Here is a 20,916-nt window from a genome sequence, read left to right on the forward strand (position 1 = left end):
TTCCAACAGAAACACCTATGATTTTGCACATATTTTGATAATAGAGCTAGAGAAAATAAAATATTTCCAACATTATTCCTTCTCTTGCTTGATTTTCTTCATTTTTTTGTTGCTTGAGAGTTGTGCAGATAGATCTTCATCACCGATGCTTTCATTTACACTTTCAGTAGACAGATGCTTCATCGATATCTTATTTGGAGATGTCACTTCTGTTTCGGATGAAACCGACTCCTGTTGATAATGACGATAGGATTCACTTCACTCATTTGATTAATATAAAATAATTAAATTAAAAAAAAAAAGATAAAGCAAGTTTTATGACAATAAGCTGTAAGGTTAAAGGATTCATCACCTTCAGATTATCAGCAACTTTGTTGGATGTAACATCTAAGTTTTCTATCAGTTGTTCACCATAGTCCTACAATTCTCATGTTAATTAGTAAAATTTATGGTCTAATCCATATTAGGAGAACTAATTTATGATGTGTCAAAGTCAAAACCTGTTCAGGCTGAGAAGTTGCAATGAATCTGTCAATCAATTCCAGATTATCTATTATCTTGACAACTGGATAAATTTGCCAACGATCCTTCATCTCAATGTTAGATTGCTTAATCTGAATCTTGAACAATAATTTTTTTTCCAGCATTTCATTTAGCTCTGAAGGATAAGTGTCATCAAGTCCATCCTAAATAGCATGTAGGTAAGAAAAAATCATTACATATTTATGGCAATTTCAAGATTCATTGAATAGATGTATATTAAGCTGGTGCAAAAATAGGCAGTAAATATTACCTCTACTATCCTATCTCTAATTTCAGAAGCAGTCTTTCCTAGAAATTGCACAGCTTCACGATCAAATATTAGAAATGAAGTGGTGCCAGTCTCATCACCCACTTTCACTTGAACTTTGAACCTACAACATAAGATTTTACATAAAACATAATATGAATAAAAGTTATATATGTATAATAGATTAACACATGAAGAAGCATCTTACTTTGCGACACCAGAGGGATAAAACTTATCACACTTCTCGCAAAAAAACCTTCCACCAGCTTGTTCCAATTTTTTGGGGCATCTTCTACAGGAATTGTAATACCAGCCAAACTTTGTATCTATTGCCATTATCGTTGCCAAAGGTGACACATGTGCAAGGCTGTAGAAGAATAAAACTCCCAAAGTATATTTATTTGTTGTTAAGTATGCAAAAAAAGAAAAATCGACAGCAATAGTTATCCATTACATGAAAGCAAAGAGTTATTAAAACAGTAGCTCAGTCTATGATTAGATGTTTCTTGTTCATCAGTATATTTCTTTAAAGCACAGTTTTTCCAACATATATAGAGGAAGCATCCTTAGAGGGCTAATTGTTGCTGGACCGATACTTGACTTTTGGAGTTACAAAAGATAGTCTGGACAATTTAGCCTCTTTGATTATTTTAAGCACTTTTAGCTCATTATTGCCTTTGCCACAAAGAAAGCCACCTTCTAGAGGATGCATTTGATGCGATTTCAAAAGAGAGTGGAGATATTGAGTTAAAGTACAGTTGAATTTAAACGTTTGCTTTCTTGATATGCAGATTTTTTGAAATTCAAAAAACGAAGATGGTTGTAGCAAATTCAAAAGAGAAAGATGGTTGTAGTCATCTAGTTGGAAAAAAGAGATATGTAAAAAGAGGTATGTAAATAGATTTATTGAGAAAGCTTTCTATTTCCAAAATAGATGTAACACCTAATTTATCAGTAAAAACATACCTCAACAGACTCAATAATTTCATCAATGGTCTTTCTTTCAGTCTGATATAGAAAATCATCCATGATTGAATAAGTTGATTGGCTTGATATTTGGCTAATCTTCTGAGAATAAGACTCTTCTCCATTGAAAAGTCTACATGTGAAAAGATATAATGCATATCTTAATATGTTTCTAAACTCATATTTTTTCCTTGATGTAATTATTTGGAAATAAGATGCAGTAATTACTTGTTTCTAAACTCAATAGCAACCGCAACATCTGGATTGATCATCAATTTTGTCCCAAAATAAGCATTCGATATCTTAACCTCATCTGCAATTAACAAACCATAATTAAGAAAAAAAATTATATTTTGAGTCAAGAAACATTTATTTGACTTGTATTAGTAAAGTATGATTATTTAGTTTATTATAGAAAAGAATATTATACCTTTAAATATTTTAACACGACATAACTGTAAAATAATAATTATGGGCCCTGGTATTTCCTCCAACATATAGGAATGCATTTTATCCGCAAATTCACCCCATAAAGTACAGGATATTTTGTTCTTCCTGAAATAATATTGTTTTGAATGTTATTTTTTCAAAAAATCAGACAATCAATAAAAATTAATTTTAAGATAGAAACATTAATGTCAGCCATATTATTGCAACATACTCTAAGTCCTCAAGCAAAATATCCATTCTTCGGGTTTTTTTTCCTTCAGTTCCACTTTCAATTATAACGCCTTTCCCAACAACCTCACCAATAACATCTGCAGAAGTATGAGATAGTAATTGTTAAGATCATAAACATATATTCTAAGACTTAACTACAATAATCATAAAAACTTACCAACAAAATATGTCTCATCTTTTGCTAAAATAATTTCAGCAAAAGGAACAAATACAAACCCATCTCTTGGAATGTTGGCATGAGCACATACAACCATAGAGGTTTTTGTCATAAAGTTCAACATGTACTTATGCTTTGTTGTTCTATACTTGCCGTTATTGTATCCAACAATAAAGTTAGACATCACATAGTCAACACCTTCTTTCAGGATTGATTTGAACATGCTCAATAGCTGCCGCTTGATTGTGGCATGTATCTTTCCTCCCTAATGACATAATGTAGAATACCAAATTATATGACAATCTCAAGGAAAAAAGGCTGATAATGAAAGAAGGATCAATCAACAAAATACCCTTTCATCCATAACAACCATCTCAACTTTATTGATTTCAATAGGATTAACATATCCAGGTACTTCCCACAATCGAGTGATCCGAACCTTTATCCTCCAATCAGTTTTGTGATCAACATTGATTTGATCAACAAAATCAATTCTGGATGCCATTGTTTTTCACCTAGCAAAAAAAAAATTCAAAAAAAAAAAGAGTTTAGCGAATAGCGAATAAATGACAGGAACATGAGTGGGAACTGAAGAAAAGTTATATAAAGGTTACCTGGTCCGTCGAAAAACCCAAGCTTGAAGGAGTTTCAATGGTGATTGAACCCTCAAATGTGCACCAGCCACAACCCAGAACTTCTAGCAACCTTTGATTCCACTTCCTTCTATTTAAATACCATATTGGCTATGAACACCGGCTTTCAGTGGCAATAAAGAAAAGCAGATTCCTGAAGTTGTTATTAATCAAGCCACAACAGTCATTTGCTTGGGTATGAAGAACTTGAGGCTTCATTTTCCAGCTGGATATGTAATTAAATCCCAGCTGGATTTCAATTGATCACATGATGACTTTTGACATTTTCAATACAGATTTAGGCGGGATAAATTTTCACCAGAGACTGCCATGTGTAAAACTCCACCAGCCGATTCTACTTTTATATAACTTTTATTATGCAGTTATGCAATTATGCAAAGAGTTTATACAGGTATAATTTTTGGAGGGAAAAATTTACACAGATATAATTTTTGGAGGAAAAAAAATTTATCAAAGAATGACAAGTGGCAACCATTTAGGTCAGACTATCTTACTTTATATATATATATATATATATATATATATATAATAGATATATATATAAATATATAATAAATTTTTTGTATGGATATAGATATAGATATAGATATAGATATAGATATAGATATAGATACGGCTAACGAGGCCCACAGATACGCTAACCATTGACGACACGTGTTTGCGGGGCTTCTAACTTCTATTTTCTATCAAGCCTTCGTCGTCTCCTTCGCGCTTGCGGAATCCGATTCCCCCAAGCCCTCGACGACGACGGCCACGGCTGCGGCAACGGCAGTGCCGACACCCTCCTTCCTCTTCTTCAAGACCTCGCGGTAAGTTCCGTTCTCCCTTACCCCTCTCTCGCGTTGATTCCTTCTAGCCTACGGTTTGTGTTAGGGCTTACATCTCTGTTTGTGGCCTCTGCGTCCAGGATTGCTTGAAGCTTCCCCCGGATTACTTTGCAAGGCTCCCGGGGGATCTCCGGCTCGATGTAAGTATCATTCCTGCGATCTGGTTTTCGATTTGAGCTCGACTGGTCGGATCGATTCTTGGTTTCTGATTTAGGGTGTTTTCCCTGCGTTCTTCTCGAGTGATGGTGAAGCTAAATGATGCCGCATTTGATCTTTCTAGCGGGTCCGTGTGGGATGAGTTTAGTAATTCTCCTCTTTAATTTTATCGTAAGTTGGTTTAGGTTTTGCTTTCTTTGAATGTTGGAGGTTATTGATGAGATATTGTTAACGTCGATAATAATGCCCTAATAAGCTGTTTCAGTGTGGTCACGAAGTGGGGGAAATGCTCTTAAATCTTTCTCGGGCATGGGAACAGGCTGATACTTCTACTTCAAATATCCCATCTCTAGAGATGTCTTTGACGGACAATGTCAAACCAGGCAAGGGTGAAATAGCTAATAACCTGAATCAGCAATTGCAGTGTGGAGTCACTATATGCTTCCATTTCCTTCCTTTCATGGTGTAGCACTTGGCAAACGTTTGGTATCTGCTGGAAGAAGATTTGAGGCTATGGGAATGTATCGTCAAGGAGAGCCACAAAGGGTAATATTCAGACTTGGATCTTATAGTGCATTTCCTTTTTGAACCCAGTCATGTACTAGTGATGATTTAAGAACTCTTTTTTATTCCTCTTTGCCGTTTAGACAATTATTTGCTATCGCAGGAGAACTACACTTAAGAAGCTATAAGCAAAACCAAATCATATTGTGTAGATTTGCACGATGGTATTTGAACTATTCCAACAACCCTCTTATTTGTGTAGACCTACAGCCGTTAAACCATTTTCATAATCATTAGCCCTCTATTTGGTACTGTTGGGATAATTGGATCTGCTCCCCCGATTCAACATCAGCCTCCTGACATGTAGTCGTTATTCGGACTACGAGTCGGCGATGAATGATGGAACATCAAAGTCAAACTGACAGAGGACTGCGGGACATCATCCGACTTTATGTCAGCACAAAAGAATGGATGGCCGACTGTCAGTCGGTAAGCCGACCGTCTATCGACCACACCAATCGACTTCTTTGGCAAAGATGACACAATGACTTGATCGACACTGAAACCATTGGCCAATCGGTATTCCAGAGTCACCAGCCGATGGTCAGTCGGTATATTAATAATTCCGATGTATAGTCGGTGCGCCTTGTTTACCAACATATGGTCGGCATATCAGAAACCGCCAGCGCAGAAAGTGCGTGACAGTTACATATCACGATTGTCAGTGGGCACTAAGTACTCATCTTACGATCACATAATACCGGAATAAGCGGGATCTACGTGTCTAACCGTTACAAACGGTTACAACAGTTTGTCTATAAAAGGGAGGTAAACGAGCAACATTGGTAAGGCATTTCTGAGCTAAATTCTGTCAGTTCTCATTCTAAATTATCTGCTGTTCACCATTCTCTACTGACTTAAGCATCGAAGAATCCTCGTTGAATACAATTTCAGTCAGTGGACTTCTTTTGCAGGTTGCTTTTCGTCGGAGTCAGGCATAATAGGAGATTGGCTGTAACAAATTCATGCATCAAGTGGGAAAAAAAATTTGAATTCGAGAATGGCGAAAATGAGCTCAAAACTCCATCGGCTCCATCAGGCATTTTTTTCGTCAAGAAGAACTTCCGCCTCCACCTCCAACGGCAGAGCCCAATTCCTCGCATTCGGTTTTACTACGAACGCTCAGACTCAACAATTTGCTGCTTTAATGCAGCAAATGAAGATGTTGACGAAGGCAATTCATAGCCTCCAGCAACAGTAAACACGGCGGCAGCAGCAGCTGCCAACAGTGCAGGAGCCGGCGTCGCGTACTATGCTGTTTAGGCACAGTCATTGCACCCATCGATGCACTCTCTCTTCGTCCTTGGAATGATGATCGGTCCGACACTCCCATCATGTTGAGCCGGCACCATCCTGGCATTTCCACCATATCGTCCACCACTCGTGACGGTCCCAGTCTCCTCGTCGCCATAGCATTAAGAAGGGAAAGAGGCCACGCGCACTGTCGGTCTCTCGATTCTCGAGTTCTTCAGAGGACTATCCTGGGATTTCACAACGGTGGTTCGACGACTACGAGCGCAAGTTCAAAAGAATTGACCGCCAACTTGTCCAACTTTGTGTGGATGGTCGGGGATCTTTCAACGACCTCGGCATCCACACTGCTCCATCTTTCTCCAAGCATGTCTTGGATGAGCCAATTTCGTCTTGATTCAAGATGCCGCAGATGGAGCCATATGACGGCTCCACTGATCCGATTGACTATTTGAAGAGCTACAAGGCTCTCATGATGATTAAGGAGGCAACCGACGTCCTCTTGTGCATCAGCTTTCCGACTACTATTCGGAAGGCTACTCGAGCCTGATATTCTGAGCTCCAGTCAGGAAGCATCCATTCCTTTGAGCAGCTGGAATAATTGTTCGTGGCCCACTTCAGCACCAGTCGAAGAATGCTGCAGACATCCGATATTCTCTTCTTCATCAAACAGAGTGAAGGAAAGACATTGAGAAGCTTCGTGGCGCGTTTCAGCACTGCCACACTTGAGGTTTGAGACCTCCAAGAAGATATGGCCATCTCGATCATGAAGAGAGGTCTGAAGGGATCGAGGTTTACTTACTCTCTTGGATAAGACTCTTTCTCGGACGTATGCTGAATTGCTTGAGCGTGCGTACAAGTATATTCATGCGGATAAAGATGCTACTGACCGGCGTCAAACAGAAGAAAAAGATCAGAAGAAAAACAGAGCTTCGATCGAATCAAGTCAGCCAGCAATCAATAAGGGAGCTTCGCCCCACCGATGGAATTCAAGACCAAACAATTATGGCAACAGGTATGACTCCTACATTTCTCTCTCTGCTCTCAATGCACAGATCTTGATGGAGATCGAGGGAGAGGAGTACATTCGACACCCCCACCGATGAAGGCACCATTGAGGAGTTGCGACAAGTATTATCGGTTTCATCGTGATCGTGATCATGACACCGAACAGTGCATTCAACTCAGAGACAAGATTGAAGCCCTGATCCAATGAGGCTACCTCACAAAGTTTCGATGCGATCGTCCAACTCAACCTCCTATCGATCGACAGCCTTAGCCACAATTGAGGAAATGTCTGACAACCGACCGACGGCGGGAGTCATTAACATGATTTTCAAACGATCGAGAGATTGAGGGGCATCTTTCGAAGAAGAGTCGACTAAAAAGCAATGGCTCGATAATGTAATTTCTTTTTTGGATGAAGATGTTTGGAGAATACAAACTTTCAATGATGATGCTGTCGTCTTGACGACGATAGCAAATTATGATGTAAAAAGAATCTTTATAGATAATGGAAGTTCAATAGATGTTTTGTTTTATTCGACTTTCTCTTGAATGCGACTACCGACTGACCGACTCAGAAGAATCTTTACGCTTTTAGTCGGTTTTACTGGAGATGCAATCAGCGTGGAAGGAAAAATCACTCTTCCTCTGACTGCGGGGACCGACCCATGACAAAGTACTGTCCTCCTTACATTCACAGTCGTCCGACTTCCTTCGGCTTACAACGTCATATTCGAACAACCAGGACTCAATACACTGAGAGCAGCAATATCGACTTATCACTTACTAGTCCGATTCCTAACAACAGAAGGGGTCAGGGAGATGCATGAGGATCAACAATTGGCCCGATGCTACTTCATGGTTTCTACTGAAGGTAGTAAATTCAAAGACCCTCTATCAATTAACAAGCTTGATCAAAGAGAAAATGAAGAAAGAAATGAGCCAGTCGAGCAACTGATTTTGATCCCACTGAAAGAAAGCGACCCTACGAAGACTATTCAAATCAGGTGGCAACTACCTGATCCGGAGCGGAAGCAACTGGTGGACTTGCTGAGGGTAAATGCCGACGTATTTGCTTGGTTGGCGACTGACATGCCAGAAATTCTCTCGAAAGTAATAATTCATCGGTTGAACATCAATCCCAAAGTTAGACTAATGAGATAGAAGAAAAGATCTTTTGCCTCCAAAAGACAGAAGATTATCGATGAAGAAGTTGATAAGCTTCCTCGCAGTTGGCTTTATCAAATAGGCCAACTATCTCGATTGGCTTGTCAATATCGTAATGGTGAGAAAGATCAACGAAAAATGATGAATCTGCATCGACTACAATTTAAATGAAACTTATCTGAAAGACAGCTTTTTCTTGCCAAAAATCGATCAACTAGTCGACATAACATCGGGACATCGACTTCTGAGCTTCATGGATGTCTTCATGGGCTATAATCAGATTCGGATGACATCCAAATATGAGGAGCATACTGTCTTCATAATCGATAAAGGCATCTACTGTTACAAAGTGATATCGTTCGGTTTAAAGAATGTCGGAACAACCTACTAACGGCTGGTCAACAAGATATTCAAATCACAGATTGGTCGAAACATGAAAGTCTACGTTGATGACATGCTGGTAAAAAGTGTCTAGACCTATGATCATGTTCGAAACTTAAAAGAAGCCTTTAACATACTCCGACGACATCGGATAAAGTTAAATCCGATCAAGTGTGCCTTCGGGGTGACGGCTGAAAAGTTTTTTGGGTTTCTCGTGTCGCAATGAAAAATTGAAATTAATCCGAAGAAGATAAAGACTATCATCGATATGAGCATCCCAGTTCGAAAAAAGAGATACAACTCAATGGAAGGATTGTCGCACTCAGTCGATTCATCTCGAAGTCGGCTGAACGATATCTGTCTTTTTTTAAGACTCTACGGCAAACGAAGGATTTTTTATGATCAGATGAATGCCGACAGTCCTTTGAAGATTTGAAGAAATACTTGATGTCTCCCTCATTACTCATTAAACCGAAAGTGGGAGAAATACTATATCTCTACTTGGCGACTTTTGCGAAAGCAATCAGTTTGGTTCTTGTCTGAGAGGATGAAAGTAAAATCCAACGATCGATTTATTACACCAGTAAGGTACTTCACAATGTCCAGATAAGATATTCAAAAGCGGAGAAGATGATCTACGCTCTAATTATATCGACATAACAACTTCGACCATATTTTTAGGCACATTCGATAGTCGTCTTGACAAATCAGTCTTTGAAGGTGATTCTATACTAATCAGATACTTTCGATCGGATGGCAAAGTAGGTAATCAAACTCAGTGAGTTCGACATTCGATATCGCCCACGATCATCAATGAAAGCACAAGTTTTGACTGACTTTGTCGAGTGCACAGTATCCGACGATAAATCTGATGAGCACAAATCTGACGACAAGTCAGAACAAGCTGAAAGCTTTGAGGCCGAACCTGCATCGGTGTGGGTGCTTCACATTGATGCAGTGTCCAACACCCAAGGGAGTGGAGCCGGTCTCATCCTCACCAACTCCGAAGGGACTGTAACTAAATATATCCTTCGGTTTAATTTCAAAGCATCAAATAATCAAGCTGGATATGAAGTCCTATTTGTCAGCTTGAAAATTGCCAAAGAGCTCAACATAGACAATCGAAAGGTCTTCACCAACTTATAATTGATAACTGGACAAGTCAAAGACGAGTTTGAAGCCCGAGATCCGATCATAGTGAAATACTTTCAGAAGGTGAAAGATCTCACACCAACCTTTAAGTATTTTGAAATCTCTCATATTCCGAGAACAGAGAATGCTCGAGCTGATCCACTCTCAACTCGCAACTACTTTATCCAACTTACTCGGTCGGACGTTCATCGAATATCTCAAACAGTCGAGTATCGACAAGATCGATGAAGTACTACGAATAAATAATAAATCAAATTGGATGGATCCGATCATCCAATACTTGATCGATGAAATTTTATCCTGAGATCCTCTAAAGACCAAATGACTAAGGTGGATAGCCTTACAATACATCCTGATGAATGGACAACTTTACAAGAGATCATTCTCTTCCACTGTTGAAATGCTTGAGGCCTATCGATGCCGACAATGCTTTTCGAGAAGTCCACGAAGGGATTTGCGAAAATCATTGAGGGGCAAATCGTTGGCTTATAAAATTTTGCAGCAGGGATATTACTGGTCCATCATGAAGAAAGATGCAGCCGAGCTTGTTCGGAAGTGCCAATCATGTCAGAAGTATGCCAATATTCAGCACCAACCGGCTAGCCAGCTAACATCGATCGTTACATCATGGCCATTCGCACAATGAAGAATTGACATACTCGATCCCTTCCCCCTGATGTCTGATCAAAGAATTTTTGGTAGTTGCCGTGGATTACTTCAAGTGGATGGAGGCCAAACCTCTGGTGCAGATCACTAAAAGCAAGATGGAAGACTTCATTCAAAAGTCAATCATATGTAGATTCAGATTGTCACACATCATCATCATCGATAATGGTCGATAATTAGACAATCAGAACTTTAGAGAGTTTTATGTGAAACTTCATATTATGCACAAGTTCACTTCTGTCGGCCATCCATAATCCAACAGTGAAACGGAGGTGACAAACTGAACAATCTTATATGGTCTCAAGATTCAATTGAATAAAGCCAAAGGCCTCTGGATGGAAGAATTATATCGATCTTATGGGCAAATCGGATAGCTCACATTCCGACAAGAGAATCGTCCTTCAATTTGACCTATGGAACGGAAGCGGTGATTCTGGTGGAGATCGGATTGCCATCAATAAGAGTCGAACAATATGCAGAGCCAGACAACTCCAAATGTTGAAGAGCAGACATGGATTTGCTCTCGAAGGTTTGGCAGCAAGCTCGAATTCAGATGGCCGCATACCGACAAAGAGTCGTCCGATATTACAATGCAAGGGTCAAGCCAAAGGTTTTCCTTCCAGAAGACTAAGGAAAATTATCTTCAAACTGGGAAGGATCTTACAGAGTGATCGAAATCCTTCGTCCGGACGCGTACTGACTGGAGACTCTTGATGGAACGACTATTCCTTGGATTTGAAATGTCGATAATTTAAAAATATATTATCAGTAAAGTTATTGACATGTACAACACACTTGAAATGGAATGATTAAATTTCAATTTTTCTTTGATATTCGACTATCTACAAAAATGATATCAGACCAACGAATAATCGACTAATGTATACCGACCCAATTTCGATCGAACGACTGTGAATGCTGACTCTTGTCAAACGACTACACATGTCGACTTAGCTATGGCTAAACGAAATAGTATGTTGATTCAACCACGATTGAACGGAATAATAAGCCAACTCGACTCTGATCGAGCGGAGGATAAACCGACTTGACTTCGATCGATCAAAGGATATTCGGCTTGCCCTCGTATATCAAATACTTGAAAAAAAATCTATGCCTAAAGTTTAGTCTATTGATACCCGGCTATACTTAGAAAAATTTGCGCCTAAAATTTAGTTGGCTAGTACCCGGCTAACAGGTGAATTCTACAACTTCAATTATCGATTGTCATTTGGCACTCCGATTGATATTCGGCTATCTGATTGGCATTCGGTTATCCGACTGATATTCGACTATATCGGCAATAATGAACATCATGTTCAAAAAGATGACATACAAGAAGTTCGATACTTAGAAAATTTTCAACACTTAGAAAATTTTTCATTCATTCATTAAGAAAAAGAATAAAATTGGATCCAAGGTCTGCTTACAAAAAATAAGTTGGACTACCGACTGATAACAAAAAAGAGATCTACAAATCAACGATATCAACACCGATTACCAATCGGTGTCCTTAGTTGCTGCATCAGTCGTCGCCACAGCTCTAGTCTCCTGACCTTCAACGGTGGCCGGCTCTACTCCGACTGACTTAGGTCCGACTTCCTCAGCAGCTGGAGTAGACTCTGGTGCAGTCGGTGCAGTTTTTTCAGTCGGGGCTGCCCCTTCGGCGACCTCTTCTTCAGGAGCAGGAATGGTGATGCTATTCAGGTCCAAATCCGGATACAACTTTTCGACCGCATCTCTGCTGTCTTCATAGCCGACACAATAAGATGTGTAGGCACCCTCGAGGATTTCATTTTTAAAGTCCTCAAATCCTTTGTAGTCTTCGATGGCCTGCTCCCGTGCCTGGCTGTGTCTCCCGAGCCGACTTCACCTCCTTGACGAAAGCTGACTCTGCATCGGCCAGTGCCAACTTTGCTTCAGTGGCCCGATGCTTCTTTCATTCTTCCTCTAGTTCTTTGGTGCAACCATCACATTCCTTCTGGAGTCGATTAACTTCATACTTCTTCTTTTTAATCTGGGACTCATAGGACTTAACATCTGCTGTGCCGATTCTAACTCGACGCGGGCCGACTGCAACTCGCCTCTCGTCTGCTCTAACTCAGCTCTTACCGACTTCAGCTCCACCTTCATGCGAGAGTTCTCGTCTTGATACTTCTCCTCTCGCTTAGTCACCGTCTGAAGGTGTTCAATGGCCGCAACTTTTTCGGCATTAGCAGTCACAATCTTGTCAATCCACATTCAGCGAAATCTATGATTTTTCGGTATTCACTCTCCAATGCCTGCATGTCATACGCTAGCTGAAAAGAAAAGAAGACAAGTCAGATAAGGCAGACGGAAGAAAAACAATCAAAAAATAATGAATCGACTTACGCTGAGCATCATCGGATAAAAAGACGAAAATATCTCGGACATTGTCCGATCCTTCCTGCTCTCCCTATCAGCCGAGAAAAATGCAGCTTCAATGAGTCGCTTGGCCAACTTTGGGTTCGTCAAGGCCGACTCACCTGCAGAAATTCGAAGTCGAAGAGCCCTGTGAAGCCCGTCGACGATCCATCATTAGCTGAGGTAGTTGGTGCCTTCCCCCGCTCTCCAGTGGGTGGCTGCTCACTTGAGGCTGCTATCCATTCGGGCATTGAGGGTGCTTGAGATAGCGTCAGCCCCGTTGAAGGTGCCCAAGTTACCGTCGGCACCGCGGTGGTCAGTTTTGGTTCGGGCTTAGTTTCTACCTGACACCCTATCGGTGAGGCTTTGGCCGGCGTTGTTCTTGCCGGCAATGGTTCGATGACCATAACGTCATCGTCCTTGTCTGGTTTCCCTCCAGGTGGAGGCGCTTCAACTGGTGGAAGCATCATCGGAGCTGACAACGCGATGACGGGTTTGGCTCTGGCTTTCGGAATGACTATTGATGGAGTGTCGGTCTCCCTCACTACCATCGACTGTGTGTCGGCCCAACTTTTCTTCGGTGCACAGGATGGCCCTGCACCAACTGCAGCTCTCTTTTTGGCAGTGTGCTATCGGACATCAGCTGCTAAGACTCGCGCCAAAGGCAACATGGCTGCAAGTAAAAGATAACAACTCAGTCACAAAAAAAAGCTAAGTAATAAGAAGTCAAGTGAAAAAGTAAAGGACCGACTAAATTATACCTACGACGGGCACCGAACTAAGTCCGACATCGTACAGAGCTTTCTCCATCACTAGTTCCTTCTGTGGTAGGACTTCCATATCCTTTAGTCGGAAGAAGTCCTCTCTGTCGGCTTCGTCAATTCGACTGTTCTCATTCGGACTCATGTTTGGATTCCTCCAAGTAGAAGGAAAGCCCCAGGATGAGAAAAAAGAGACGAAGAAAAATTGGGTCTTCCCGTTATGGATGGAAGATACAAGGCCAGTGATGAAAGATAGACCCTTCCTCAGTAAAAAAGAACCACCAACCCTCGACCTTAGGGTGGGGTCGGAGGAGGAAGAAGGGTCGAAAAAGGGACACTCGAGATATGGTCGGGACCATATGACAAAGTAAAGCAAAACTGATGAGAATCCGAATAGAATTCGGCGCGAGCTAGGCCGAACAAAGTCGGTAGTAATCTAAAATATTTCGAACAAACTTCAGAATCGAAAATCGGAGTCCGGTCCGAAGGTTTTCCAGATAGAAAGCAACTTGATCCAGAGGTGGGGATATCACCGGACCGTTCGAACCAGACGCAAACAACTGAAACTGGTCTGAGATGCGATACTGCTTCCGGAGCTGAGCAATGGTGGACTCTGACAGAGAGGAAACCTCCATTGCCGGCTTCGACACAGAGTCGCCTGCCGGATCAGTCAGCCGACTACCCTGAGAGGGATCAGGGGATCTATCTACAGGTCTGTCACCTTCTTCCTTAACTATAGCTTTACTCTTTCCTTTCCCACTGCTAGTGGCCATTAGTAATGGCGGAAAAGAAATCTAAAGGAAGGCAAAGGAATGGGAAAAGGGAAAGGAGGAGAAGTCTAACCTGAGAGCTAAGAAGGCCCAAGGGACCACAAAAATGGGGAAGAAAGAGAAAGCTTGAAGCCCTTGACACCCATGGAAAAGCTCTTGATTGCAGGAAGGTAACAAACTTTCAGAATAACAGCAAAGGATCCAGAGAGATAAAAGGAACCTAATATATATGAGACTCCTTGATGGCCAAGACGAACTCATTCAAATTGAGATTCTCTTAGATTTCGATGCGTGGCGATATCTGAGCCGATTATCATTCGGACGGTTCGACGCACCTATCATCAGATCATGCCATGTTATCACTATCCACGAGAATAGTCGAAGATCAATGGTTGTTGGATGCATGGCAAAAATCAATTGGTCAGAACCAAATCGACTAGATTGTCCGACCGCCAAATCATCTTTTCAGCTAGACATGTTAATGATGGCAACATGACCATCGAAACGACAAAATAGTTGGAGACTCTTCAACTTTTGAGACAATCATTAATGCATGCAGCTGAATCGATCGCAGAATCGGGGCTCAAGATGACATGTAATAACTTCCATCATCCAACATATCAGGCCATGTGTCAAAGTCACGTGTCAAGTCATCTTGGACTCGAGAGTGGGGGGCAACTGTTGGGGCAATTGGATCTGCTCTCCCGATTCAACGTCAGCCTATCGACATGTAGTCGGTTATTCCGATTACGAGTCGGCGACAGGTGATGGAACATCAAAGTCAAACCGACAGAGGACCACGGGACATCATTCGACTTTATGTCAGGACAAAAGAATGTATGGCCGACTGTTAGTCGGTAAATCGATCGATTGTCAGCAATGCCAATCGACTTCTTTGGCAAAGACGACACAACAACTTGATTGATATTGAAACCACTGGGTAATCGGTATTCCAGAGTCACCAGTCGATGGTCAGTCGGTATATTAATAATACCGACATATAGTCGATGCGTCCGGTTTACCGACATACGGTCGGCATATCAAAAACCGTCAGTGCAGAAAGTGCATGACAGTTATATACCACGATCGTCAGTGAGCACTAACTGTCCATTTCACGATCACATAATACCGAAATAAGTGGGACCCACGTGTCTCACTGTTATAAACAGTTACCAACAGTTTATCTATAAAAAGAAGGTAAACGAACAGCATTAGTAAGGCACTTCTGGGCTAGATTCTGTCGGTTCTCATTCTAAATTATCTGTTGTTCATCACTTCTCACTAACTTAAGCTTCAGAGGATCTCCGCTGGATACAATTTCGATCAGTAGATTTCTTTTGCAGGTTGCTCTTCGTCGGAGCTAGACGTAACAAGAGATTGGCAGCAACAGGTATAAAGAATAGATTGGAGAAAAAATGGATAGGGAAGGAAGGATGGATTCTCTTATATGTTTGATGAAACATAGAAGGATGCATGAAAATGATTTTCTCTATTTTATATAAGAGGAATGATAGGGAGGATGGATAATATTCGTATGAAAATTTCATTAAACTATCCTTTGATATTAAAAAAATATTATTATTATCAATTTATAATATTTATTTATACTAAAAAAGTAGAATAATATACAAACTTATAATCTTTCTAATTTATAATTACATAAAAATTATATAAATATTTAATTTTAATTGTATCTAATACATAATTTATAAATTATTTTATATGGATAATTTTATGTATATATATTAATTACATAAAGAAATTATATATTAATTATATATATTAATTATATATTAAATTATTTTATTTATAATTTAATTTAAGTAGTTAATTAATTTTATATAAATAGTTAGCCAAAAAAATACTAAATATAAGTGAAAAGTAGAAGAAAATTCTAATTATTTATTTACAATTATGAAAATTATGTACTAAAATTAAAATAATTATTAATAAAATTTAATATGCATTCATATACATATACATACGTATTTACATATGTATATGGATATGCATATACATACATATACATAAATAAATAAATATATATATATATATAATGAATGAAAAAGTGAATAAATATTACGATTTTGTCAAAAAAATCAATATGGGGCAATTTTATCAACATAGAAACCCATATTTTGCATGCTTCATCCGTCCTTTTTTGCATCCTCTCAAATTTGGGAGGAGACAAATTGGTAGACCCGGGTGGATGAGCAATCCCCCCTTATCATTCATCCTTCCTAAGATTTTTTTTTAACTAAACGATAGATGGAGGTTATCCATCCTTGCAACCCCATCCATCCTTCCTCTCGTAAATCTAACCAAATATAGGGTAAAATATCCCAGTTTGAGAGTTTGAATTTTTATGCTCCATCAAAATATTCACCTGTCATGTATTTTCTAAATTCCTGAAAACTCCTGCATGCTTGATACTTATCAGAAGTAGACCCACAAAGTTCGATAAAATGTACAACTAAGACACTTCATCTTTTAGCCCATCCCAGATGATGAGGCATGTCATAGAATGAGTAATATATTTTGGGCAAATGCAAATAATTCTTTGTACTATTGCTAGGTAACCTAAGTTGCTCTTTTATATAGATAATCCTCAATTAGCAGTTTAGCATTGATCCCCAATCATAGTGCCAACTTCAGACAATAACTACGAAAAATATTCTGTTGTTTTAACCATTGATAATTGGATATTGTTATTATCTTCATTGTCTAGAATGACAACTTTTGCTTCATTCTGCGGGATGGAAAGTGACTTGGGATGCCTATGAATCCTTTATTCAGGGGTTTAGTTGTATCAGATTAAAGATCATACTTGTGAATGCTAGCATATCTTGTCCTAACAGGATATTATGTATGTTATTATTCTATGTTGCACTGATGATTGGATGACAACTTGTATCGTGATTTTGCTTCTGCCATAGAATTTATAAAAACTAGCAAGCCATAGTTGGACCCAGGTCCTAAATCTAAGAATCAAAGTGCAATCCATCGGTAAGTATTCCAGGTCCACATTTAACACTAGCTTTTCTGTATTTTCCACATCGCTATCTTCTAGTTTGATGTCATCATCATTAACATCTTGGAGTAGAAAGTTATCAGTCCTTTGCAACATTGAAAGAAACTTGGCTCACCACCTAATGGCAGGTAATATGCTACTCCTTTTGACATGTTACACATATTATCGAGATCATTTTTGTCATGCAATATCACTAGCCTTACTTTGTATCCCAAATCTTAGCAACTTTCTTGGAAGTTTTTGGAGAGAGCCCAGCTGATAATTGGAGTGAGGTTGGGATAAAACCCAGATCTCTTGGATCAGCACAGAAGACTGCCAACTCAACCATTTGGGGTCTCCAAATCTTAACTTTTAACTTTAATTCTTTGAAATTTTGTTTTATTATTTTCTGCTCATGAATCTGCATTGTTGATGCCTGCTTTGTATCAAGCGCCATTTAGCATGAGGTGGGTCACTTATTACACCATCTCAAGGTTTTTGTTGGCTACATTCTGAATCCAGCCAATCGATGACTCTTCCTTGTCATCGTATCTTATCTGAATGAAGGAAACTGCAGCAAGCCTTTATTATCTTATTCCGTATGATACATTTAAATGATCATGTCATACTATATGATATGTAGTGTTATTTGAGCACTTCAATTTTTCTGAATTTTGGAGTTCTAATAGTCTTGGAAACTTGGACAGAACATGCTGCAGCATGATACTCCGAGACTCAAAAATTGGAGCGTGTTGCTTAGTTTACAGATGTCAGTACCTAGCATGTCTTTTTGAATTGTTAAGTTATTGAACACACAATAGCAATTGATGGCACTTTAATTATAAACTATCTTATTGCTAGCTAATACTAGCATAAAGAATCAAGATTCCTCTAATAAATTCACTGATTTCTTCATTTCTTAAATGCTCCTGGCAAGAATGAAAGTTTTCTTAAACAGAAAGTGTCCATGTTATGCCAACTTACTATAGTTTCCAGCATATTTTGAAATGTTTTTCTTTTCTTAATTATGATATATTGCACTATATATATGGATGTGTCCCTTTGGATTGTAAAAGATTGAACGGTCAGACTCTTGCGGGCACCTGGATGCTAGGCATTCGCGCCAGGTGTTTAGGTAAGAGTCTTTATCTTATATACAAAATGCTTGTCCAGCCACCATGGAAACTTTGTGTATATCAGGATGAATTTTTTTGCACTTTCTCTTACAATAGGTAGATCAGACAGTTTTTGGAAGGACTTTGATAACAATTTCTCCCCTTTTTCTTTCACATGCTTTTAAGAACCACTATACTATAGCTGCTGTTTAGCAGCATAAGGAGACGAATGAATGCTGACCTTTTATTTAAATATCTATAAGTGCAGATACCAAGATTATGCTTCCATCAAGACAAATGAATGTAGACCTTTTATAAATGCAGATACCAAGATCATGCTTCCATCATTACTTTAGTGTTTGGCGATTGTGTTATAGATCCATTAGTTCTTTGAAGATATCATAATTTTGAATGGAACATTACAGATAAGGTTTGTCTAGCCCTAAGACAAGCATGACATGCATAAATCATATTTCTGAATAATAACTGACATGGCTTTGAGAATGCTGTGTAGCGTGGGAAAATTATTTGATGGTTAGGAGTTAGGACTTGCTTAAAGACTTGCACATCTGGTGAAGCTAATGACTATATGATTGAAAAACTTTCTGTTTTAGGATCTGTTTGGAAACTCCTACAAGATTGAGCTGAAAATCTTATGGGATTTGTGGATTGGGCTATACATTTAAGCATGGCTCTGTATCGACTAAACACCACCCAACCAAGATCCTATGGGAAGGAAAAAGACACCTATGGAGGTCTTTTTTTTCTTCCAACAGTCCAAAGGCTAGGATCTGAGCTAGGTTTGGACAGGCTCTCAGAAAATACAAGTTAGATGGGCTAACGGGTCTGATTCCTGCAGAATTTTCAGCCCAATCTTGTAGGAATATCCAAACAGGCTCTTAAAGGTTTTGGCTTTCTATCGTGTAGAAGGCTCAGGCTTAGGAATGACTTGGTGGCTGCTAGGTTGGTGGAGAAGATCTAGGGGAGGAGAATCATGGGTGTGGCAGCTTCAATAGTTGATGGCTATGAGCTTCAATCATAGGATTCACTTGGCAAGTTGATTTTGGGTGAAATCACCAGGTTCAGAGAGTAGACTACGGAAATGCCTAGTAAGTACATTCAAAAGTCCCTCTTGAGCCGCTATCTATACCTGGTGAATTCAAAGAAGAGACTCGTTTGAACAAAACTGTTTAATCATCATTTATGTAAACTATTTGCAGCAGTTTGAACTGTGCTATAGTTAACTGTATATTTTCATTCTTTATAGTGAAGACAGTTTATAGTTTCTCTGACTATCATGCATCTGAGTCATGACCTGTATGTTCATCTAAATCATCTAGTAAACATTATATTGATTAACCTTAATCCTCGGTGCCATCATGGATTACATATCAATTCTTGCAGATTGCCAAAGCTATGATCAAAACTGGGAATCTGCTGTCTAGAGGTCCTGTTATAGACACTGATGAAAGGCCTAAGAAGGAAAGCAGGATGTTGAAGGTAACTGATTCTATCGCATACTTCAACCATACTACATGTTTTAATATTAAGGCTGATCGATGTTCCATCATTATTTTGCAGTTTGGAGAATTACAAGTGGAGTTGACTCCAGGGAAAGCTTATGGTGGTGCTGCTATTGGTCTTGTTTTTGGGTAAGTCCAGCTCTTCACCATTTCAGCTAGTATGGGGTGTTTCTTAGTTTGGTAGCTGCATGATTGAGAACCGCAAACATCACCCATGATGACTAGAGAGTGTTCGAGGCAATTACCTGGGTGATGGTGGGTCTCCACTGACTGGCATCCAATCTTGATCAGGCAGCTATAAGTGGGATTCCTGATTGTTTTGCAACATGAAATTTGAGTTGATCATCATTAATTTATCTGAAGAATGTGTTAATTATCTGTGGACTGAAATTAGATTACTCTCTTGGGAACCAAGTCAAGGCATCCAAAGCATTCCAGAAAGTTCATTGCAGTATGCAATTATAATGCACTGCCCCTAGCAAAGGTGTCGACGTAATTATGCATTTTTTTTTTCTTACAGGAGAATTATAACTGCTCCTGTTTAATTGATTTGGTGCATGTTTTGAATGCAGTCACTAAGAGGAGCTCTTCTTGTACTTGGTTACTCATCTACAGTCTTATCTGCTTTTGCTTCAATGGGACTTGTGTTGTTAGGAAGACAACTGAGCTCTGAAAGCAGCTCAAAGAAACTGTAAATAATGAGTTTCATGAATGCCAGTTTGCTATTTTAAAGCTACAGATGTACTTTGTTGAAGTGCAGGGGGAAATTTTTCAAATTTCTCGATGCATTTGTAAAATTTGGGTACTTATTTGCAAATTCCAACAGCATGAGCGACGTGTTGCTTTCAAATGCGGTTGCGGTTTTGGTGCGAGCCTAGTAGCAATACGCTGCGTTCATGAACGCCAACTCACATTCTCCTCACTTAAAGTATCAGTTTC

At 39.4% G+C, this 20,916-nt stretch overlaps 1 non-coding gene and 1 pseudogene across 1 annotated transcript; one reads left to right on the forward strand and one right to left on the reverse strand.

Moving 5' to 3' along the window:
* Positions 1–72: 72 nt before the first annotated feature.
* On the reverse strand, positions 73–3,099 carry LOC140855233 (uncharacterized; annotated as a pseudogene).
* A 520-nt stretch (positions 3,100–3,619) lies between these two features.
* On the forward strand, positions 3,620–20,765 carry LOC105032626 (uncharacterized). Its single transcript, XR_012138335.1, has 10 exons — positions 3,620–3,638; positions 3,939–4,056; positions 4,155–4,214; positions 4,326–4,371; positions 4,494–4,613; positions 4,700–4,776; positions 19,859–19,954; positions 20,036–20,106; positions 20,372–20,461; positions 20,550–20,765. It is a non-coding gene; the product is annotated as an uncharacterized protein (transcript).
* The last annotated feature ends 151 nt before the right edge of the window (positions 20,766–20,916 follow it).

The sequence above is a fragment of the Elaeis guineensis genome, chromosome 2, assembly GCF_000442705.2.
Source record: "Elaeis guineensis isolate ETL-2024a chromosome 2, EG11, whole genome shotgun sequence".
Taxonomy (NCBI): domain Eukaryota; kingdom Viridiplantae; phylum Streptophyta; class Magnoliopsida; order Arecales; family Arecaceae; genus Elaeis; species Elaeis guineensis.